This window comes from Physeter macrocephalus, chromosome 6, assembly GCF_002837175.3.
Source record: "Physeter macrocephalus isolate SW-GA chromosome 6, ASM283717v5, whole genome shotgun sequence".
Lineage (NCBI taxonomy): Eukaryota > Metazoa > Chordata > Mammalia > Artiodactyla > Physeteridae > Physeter > Physeter macrocephalus.
In genome coordinates this window covers 2,773,747-2,782,576 of record NC_041219.1, presented here as the reverse complement: position 1 = coordinate 2,782,576, position 8,830 = coordinate 2,773,747, and positions in this window count along the sequence as shown.

Here is an 8,830-nt window from a genome sequence, read left to right as displayed (position 1 = left end):
TTGTTCTGAGCCATGCCACTTACTGAAATTGTAAATACATTTTTCACAAAATGCATTGCCAATTATTACCATCCCTCAAAGCAATAAATTGTGACAGTTGCTTTTAATGTTTGTCAGCAACTGTTTTCATTTGTTCAGATATTTTGAATAGTTACACTAATAACTGTTATTTGGTGAATATAAAAAAAAATAGATCTGTATATTGTAGAATCTCCATACTGAAACAATTATTTTCCAAACAACTTTTATTTTGGTCAATTCAAACAACTGCTTAGGTAAAGCATTTGAACACTGTGTCCTTTGTTTAAGGAAAAAGTTCACCTTTCTTTTTTGTGCAAAGAAATATATTACTTCAATCATAGTTCAGAACTGCCAGGGCAAGAAAGTATAAAGCAGAATCATGTTAAGGAAAAAAAAAAAAAGATCATGAGGAGTCACTTAAATATGTATTTTTATTTGTAACAAGTATTAAACTGTAAAGTATTTTTGTACAAATTTAATACTTTAATAGCATGGTATTTATCGTCTATGTATGGTTTGGGGGAATTAAAAATTGTTGCAAATATTTGTATGGAAAAAAAAAATCCCTCTACCAAATGGAATAAACAGTGATTTTAAAAAGCCAAAAGAAAAACTTTTTTTTTTTTTTTTGGTGCTTTGAATATATTTTAGTGTCCTAGACTGAGCCCTACATAATACTTTTATAGTTACATAATTTTCTACAGGGGGAAGATTTTTGCCATAAACTTGAAAAGCAACATGGAAGAGCAGGAAGAGCTTAGGTTTTGAAATTCGATCTGGACTTGAAGTCCAGCTCTGGTACTCACTCACTCAGTGGTGGCATACAATTTAATTGCTGTGAGTCAGTTTCCCCACCTATAATACTGAAGGAAGGTCATATCTACATTCCAGTACTTTTTCATGAGAAGAGGTGTGACACGTGAAAATGCTAAAACAACAGCCTGCAAACAGGAACACCTCCAAGACTAATGGTACATTTACTTTAGGTGAAAAAGCTTGATCTTAACTCAAGGATCACATCTACCCTGAGAACATTGTATGTATTCTATAAAATACATTTTCAAAAACTATTAAAATGTATAAATTTTAATCATGTTATCTTAAAAAAAAACTATTACCTTATAGTCCCAACGTTTTCATTTTTGCAGATTGCCTAGCAGGCTTTGTAAATTCACAGAAACAAACAAGGCAGGATGTCTATTCTTGCCACTTCTATTTAACAGTATGACAAGGAAATGAAATAATAAAAAGCAGGACAAAAGACAATATCTACATGGTGCTAAAAAAAAAAAAAAAAAAAATCCCTTTAAGATTTCTGTGACATTTGAAGCACAGATAATCATGTGGCATTAACTGCAAGCACAGGGGTCTTTTAAATCTCATGGCTCATGTTCACTTCCCCTTTCAAGTTGAAGAGGTTTCTTTGTTGGTGATCACTATGGTATATGACAGGCAATCCCCTGCCAAGACCAAGGGTAGAGAAAAAGAAAAACAGCTAGGCCACCCCCTCTACAGTTAACATCAGAGGAAATTTTTTACAAGTCCATCTTCCTATTCCTTTTTAAAAAGAGAAATATCTGTTTGAAAATGTTCTCTATGATAATTTCCTTAATTCACTTTGAAATCAGTTTCTTACTACAAAGTCATTCATGTAGGAATTTAACCAACAAGGCTTTTCATAAAGCTGGCTCCACTAGGAGAACTAGTTTGGTGAACTGCTGGGACTGCTGCTATGGGAGGGGTACAGGTATAAAATCATCTTACAGCATTTCAGCAATGATGCACGTAGGTGACCATAATAGTTGGTGGTAAATGTTTTGCCCAAGTATAGGAATGATTTTAACTAAGATGTATGCTATTCCCTATGCAACAGATTATCAAACAGGATATGTCTTGTGACCTGTTTTTTTTTTAAAGACACATTTTTAATAGCTGAAAAATCTCTGATAATGAATTAGGGTGTTTAGCAACACTGAGGAGTATTAGTTAGTTATCTTATTTTTAAAATTCAAGACTAAGAATTTGAGAATGAAGAGTCTATTAAAATGAGGTTTATCTTGATAGGCAAATCAAACTCATACTGCTTGACATGTTTTGAAAACTGATTATATTGAGGGGTGTACAGCACATGTACTTAAAAATGACACTGGACTGTCTTGTTCTGAGCCATGCCACTTACTGAAATTGTAAATACATTTTTCACAAAATGCATTGCCGATTATTATCATCCCTCAAAGCAATAAATTGTGACAGTTGCTTTCAATGTTTGTCAGCAACTGTTTTCATTTGTTCAGATATTTTGAAAAGTTACACTAATAACTGTTATTAGGTGAATATAAAAAAATAGATCTGTATATTAATTGTAGAATCTCCATACTGAAACAATTATTTTCCAAACAACTTTTATTTTGGTCAATTCAAACAACTGCTTAGGTAAAGCATTTGAACACTGTGTCCTTTGTTTAAGGAAAAAGTTCACCTTTCTTTTTTGTGCAAAGAAATATATTACTTCAATCATAGTTCAGAACTGCCAGGGCAAGAAAGTATAAAGCAGAATCATGTTAAGGAAAAAAAAAAAAAAAGATCATGAGGAGTCACTTAAATATGTATTTTTATTTGTAACAAGTATTAAACTGTAAAGTATTTTTGTACAAATTTAATACTTTAATAGCATGGTATTTATCGTCTATGTATGGTTTGGGGGAATTAAAAATTGTTGCAAATATTTGTATGGAAAAAAAAAATCCCTCTACCAAATGGAATAAACAGTGATTTTAAAAAGCCAAAAGAAAAACTTTTTTTTTTTTTTTTGGTGCTTTGAATATATTTTAGTGTCCTAGACTGAGCCCTACATAATACTTTTATAGTTACATAATTTTCTACAGGGGGAAGAAAGATTTTTGCCATAAACTTGAAAAGCAACATGGAAGAGCAGGAAGAGCTTAGGTTTTGAAATTCGATCTGGACTTGAAGTCCAGCTCTGGTACTCACTCACTCAGTGGTGGCATACAATTTAATTGCTGTGAGTCAGTTTCCCCACCTATAATACTGAAGGAAGGTCATATCTACATTCCAGTACTTTCATGAGAAGAGGTGTGACACGTGAAAATGCTAAAACAACAGCCTGCAAACAGGAACACCTCCAAGACTAATGGTACATTTACTTTACTTTAGGTGAAAAAGCTTGATCTTAACTCAAGGATCACATCTACCCTGAGAACATTGTATGTATTCTATAAAATACATTTTCAAAAACTATTAAAATGTATAAATTTTAATCATGTTATCTTAAAAAAAAACTATTACCTTATAGTCCCAACGTTTTCATTTTTGCAGATTGCCTAGCAGGCTTTGTAAATTCACAGAAACAAACAAGGCAGGATGTCTATTCTTGCCACTTCTATTTAACAGTATGACAAGGAAATGAAATAAAAGGCAACTAGATTGGAAAGGAAGAAGTAAAACTCTACTTGCAGACGATACAATCTTGTGTATACAAAAACCTTAAGGAATCCACTAAAAAACCTAAAACTAATATGAGTTTAGCAAGATTATAAGACACAAGATTAATATATAAAAATCAATTGAATCTCTATACTGTAGCAATGAACAAACCAAAAATAAAAACAATTATATTCTATAAAGCACAGGAAGCTCAACTCGGTGCTCTGTGATGACCTAGTTGGGTGGGATGGGGGTGGGGTGGGAGGGAGGTCCAAGAGGGAGGGGTGTAGGTATACATATAGCTGATTGATTCACTTCTTCATTGTACAGCAGAAACTAACACAACATTGTAAAGCAATTGTACTCCAATAAAAAAAAATTATATTCTCATAGGATCAATAATAAAATACTTAGGAATAAATTCAATAAAAGTACACAGTAGGTGTGGAAGACAGCAGAGTAAAAGACCCTGAGCTCACCTCCTCTCATGAGCACACCAAAATAACAACTATCTGCAGAACAACCATCTGTGAAGAAGACTGGAGCCTACCAGAAAAGATCTTCTACAACTAAAGATATAAAGAAGGAACCACAACAAGACAGGAGGGGAGGACTTGAAATATAATCAAATCCCATACCCCACAGGTGGGTGACCCACAAACTGGAGAATAATTATACTGCAGAGATTCTCCCACAGGGGTGACAGTTCTGAGCCGCACATCAGGTTCCCCAGCCTGGGGGTCCGGCACTGGGAAGACAAGTCCTCAGAGCATTTGGCTTTGAAGGCCAACAGGCCTTCACTGCAGGAGCCCCACAGGACTGGGGGAAATAGAGACTTCACTTTTCAAAGGGCACACACAAAATCTCACATGCACCAGGACCCAGGGCAAAATCAGTAATTTGATAGAAGCCTGGGCCAGACCTGCCTGCTGGTCTTGTAGACTGTCCTGGAGAGGCAAGGGGGATGGCAGCAGCTCACTCAGGAGGACACAGACACTCGTGTCAGACATTGAGGAACATTCAATTGCGTAAACATTCCAGGTGGCTGACATGTTGGATCATTAGCACCAAGACCTGGCCCCATCCAACAGCCTGAAGGCTCCAATGCTGGGATGCCACAGGCCAAACTAACTGGGTGGGGACACATCCCCACCCATAAGCAGACAGGCTGCCTAAGGACTTCCTGAGCCCACAGCCGCCTCTATAGACATGCCCCTAGACATGGCCCTGCCCACCTGAGGGCCAATATCTAGCTCCATACACTAGTAGGCAGGCACCAGCCCCTCCCACCAGGAAGCCAGCACAAGCCCCTAGACCAGCCTCACCCACCAGGGGGCAGAGTCCAGAAAGAAGAAAGCTATGATCCTGCAACATAGGCCAGACCCCACCCTAGGACCAGTTGGCCCCCTGCCCTGCCCACTAGCAGGCTAATACCACCTTCCAGACATTCTGGACCCATGACCAACTGTCAGGAATGGCCCCTGACAACATCAACAATCTGAAATGAGCTCTGAGATCCCTGGGCCCTGCAGTCAAACTCCAGGAAACACCTCTAACTGCTAGTAGTCTGGTATTACTCCCAGGGTCTGGCTTCACCTCTCAGTGGGCGGGCAACAGCCCCAGAGTCTTTGGGACCCTCATTCTGCTGACCAGTGTGCCAGCACTAGCCTCAGGGCCCACTAGGGTTCTGCAACCAGCCACCTCATGACCAGGCCCCTCTAAAGAGCAGCCAGCAGCATCCACGCAAGGCAGGGCTGTGCAAACAACCAGACTAGGCACCAACCAAGCCTACCATACCACCCACATAGCCAGCCAAAACAGAAAGAGCCATGCAACCCTCTTAGGGGGAACCCCTAGAGCATACAGCTTGGGTGACGGGTGGAGTGCACTGCTGGGACGCATAGGACATCTACAAAGGGCCACTTCTCCAAGGATGAGAAACGTAACTAACTTACCACGTACATATAAATAGCAATAGACAAAATGAGGTGGCAGAGGACTATGTTCCAGACCAAGAAACGAGATAAAACTCCAGAAGCAGAGTTAAGTGAATAGGCAATCTACCCAAGAAACAGTTCAGAATAATGATCATAAAGATGATCAAAGAACTCAGGAGGAGAATGGATGCACAGAGCAAGAAGTTAGAATTTTTTTAACAAAGAATGAGAAAATATAAAGAACGACAGGGCTTCCCGGGTGGCGCAGTGGTCGAGAGTCCACCTGCCGATGCAGGGGACACGGGTTCGTGCCCCGGTCCGGGAGGATCCCACATGCCGCGGGGCGGCTGGGCCCGTGAGCCATGGCCTCTGAGCCTGCGCGTCCGGAGCCTGTGCTCCACAACGGGAGAGGCCACAGCAGTGAGAGGCCCGCATACCGCAAAAAATTAAAAAAATAAAATAAAGAACAACAAAACAGAGATGAATAGTACAATAACTGAAATGAAAAATACACTAGAAGGAATCAATAATAGACTGCATGATACAGAAGAGTGGATCAGTGACTGCAAGACAGCATAGTAGAAATCACTGCTGCTGAACAGAAAAAAGAATGAAAAGAAATGAAGACAGTTTAAGATACCTCTGGGACAACATGAAGCACATTAATATTTGCATTATAGGGTTGCCAGAAGGAGAAAAGAGAGAAAGGGCCCAAGAAAATATTTGCAGAGATAATAGCTGAAAACCTTCCTAACCTGGGAAAGGAAACAGTCACCCAAATCTAGGAAGCACAGAGTCCCATGGAGGATTAACCCAAAGAGGAACACACCAAGACACTATAATCAAAATGACAAAAATTAAAGAGAGAATACTAAAAGCAGCAAGGGAAAAGCAACAAATAACATACAAGGGAACTCCCATAAGCCTATCAGCTGATTTTTCAGCAGAAACTCTGCAGGCCAGAAGGGAGTGACACCATATATTTAAAGTGATGAAAGGGAAAAACTGACAACCAAGAATACTCTACCCAGGAAGACTCATTTAGATTTGATGGAGAAATCAAGCTTTACAGACAAGTGAAAGCTAAAAGAATTCAGCACCACCAAACCAGCTTCACAACAAATGTTAAAGGAACTTCTCTAGGCAAAAAAGAAAAGGCCACAACTAGAAAAAAGAAAATTATGGAAGGAAAAAGTCCACCAGTAAAGGCAAACATACAATAAAGGTAGGAAATCATCCACACACAAAGCTAGTAGGGAGGTTGAACGATAAAAGTAGTAATATCACCCGTATCCACAATAAGCAGTTAAAGGATACCTAAAACAATTAGATGTAAAATATATCAAAACAGTAATCATGAGGGGAGGAGAGTACAAATGCAGGGTATTTAAAATGCATTTGAAATTAAGAGAACAGCAACTTAAAACAATCAGGTATGTATACAGACTGTTATACAAAAACTTCATGGTAACCACAAACCAAGAATCTCTAATAGATATATGCAAAAAAAAGGAAAAAAGAATCCAAAATAACACCAAAAATAGTCATCAAAGCATAAGAGAAGAGAACAAAAGAAGAAAGGGGAAAAAAAACCCTACAAATCCAAAACAATTAACAAAATGGCAACAAGAACATACATATCAATACCTTAAATGTAAACAGACTAAAGGCTCCAACCAGAAGACACGGACTGCCTGAATGGATACAAAAACAAGACCCATATATATGCTGCCTACAAGAGACTCACTTTAAATCTAAAGACACATACAAAGTGAGGGGATGGAAGAAGGTATTCCACAAAAATGGAAATCAAAAGAAAACTGGGGTAGCAATACTTATATCAGACAAAATAGACTTTAAAATAAAGACTGTTACAAGAGACAAAGAAGGACACTACATAATGATCAAGGGATCCATCCAAGAAGAGGATATAACAATTGTAAATATATATGCACCCAACATAGGAGCACATCAATATATAAGGCAATATTAACAGACATAAAGGAGAAATCAACAATAACACAACAATAGTGGGGGACTTTAACACTCCACTTACATCAATGGACAGATCGTCCAGACAGAAAATCAATAACGAATGACAGGCCTTAAATAACACATTAGAACAAGTGGACTTAACCCATATTTTTACAGCATTCCATTCAAAAGCAGCAAAATACACATTCTTTTCAAGTGCACATGGAACATTCTCGAGGATAGATCACATGCTAGGCCACAAAACAAGCCTTGATAAATTTAAGAAAACTGAAATCATATCAAGCATCTTTTCCAACCACAACACTATGAGACCAGAAATCAACTATAAGGAAAAAAACTGCAAAAAACAAACACGTGGAGGCTAAACAATATGCTACTTAACAACAAATGGATCACTGAAGAAATAAAAGAAAAATTAAAAAAATACCTAGAGACAAATGAAAATGAAAACCCAATGATCCAAAACCTATGGGATGCAGCAAAAGCAGTTTTAGGAAGGAAGTTTATAGTGATACAAGCTTACCTTGGGAAACAAGAAAAATCTCAAATAAACAATCTACCATTATGCTTAAAGCAACCAGAGAAAGAACAAACAAAATCCAAAGTTTGTAGAAGGAAAGAAAGCATAAAAAATCAGAGCAGAAATAAATAAAATAGAGACAAAAAAAAAGAAAAATAAATCAATGAAACTAAAAGCTTGTTCTTTGAAAAGACAAACAAAATTGATAAACCTTTAGCCAGACTCATCATGAAAAAGAGATGGAGAGCCCAAATCAATAAAACCAGAAATGAAAAAGAAGTTACAACTGATACTACAGAGATGCAAAGGATCATAGAAGACAGCTATGAGCAACTATATGGAAATAAAATGGACAACCTAAAAGAAATGGACAAATTCTTAGAAAGGTACAATTCCCCAAGACTGAACTAGGAAGAAATAGAAAATATGAACAGACCAATTACCACCACTGAAATTGAATCAGTAATTAAAAAACCCCCAACAAACAAAAGTCCAGGACCTGACGGTTTCATGGGTGAATTCTACCAAACATTTAGAGAATAGTTGACACCTATCCTTCTCAAACTATTCCAAAAATTTGCAGAGGAAGGAACACTTCCAAATACTTCCTGAGACAGTGGTCTCAGGGTGAGACCACTGTCACCCTGATACCAAAACCAGACAAAGATATCACAAAAAAGAAATTACAGGCCAATATCACTGATGAACATAGATGCAAAAATCCTCAACAAAATACTAGCAAACCCACTCCAACAATACCTTAAAAGGATCATACACCATGATCAAGTGGGATTTATCCCAGGGGTGCAAGGATTTTTCAATATCTGCAAATCAATCAATGTTAACAAACTGAAGAATAAAAAGCATACAATCATCTCAATAGGTACAGAAAATGCTTTTGGCAAGGTTCAAC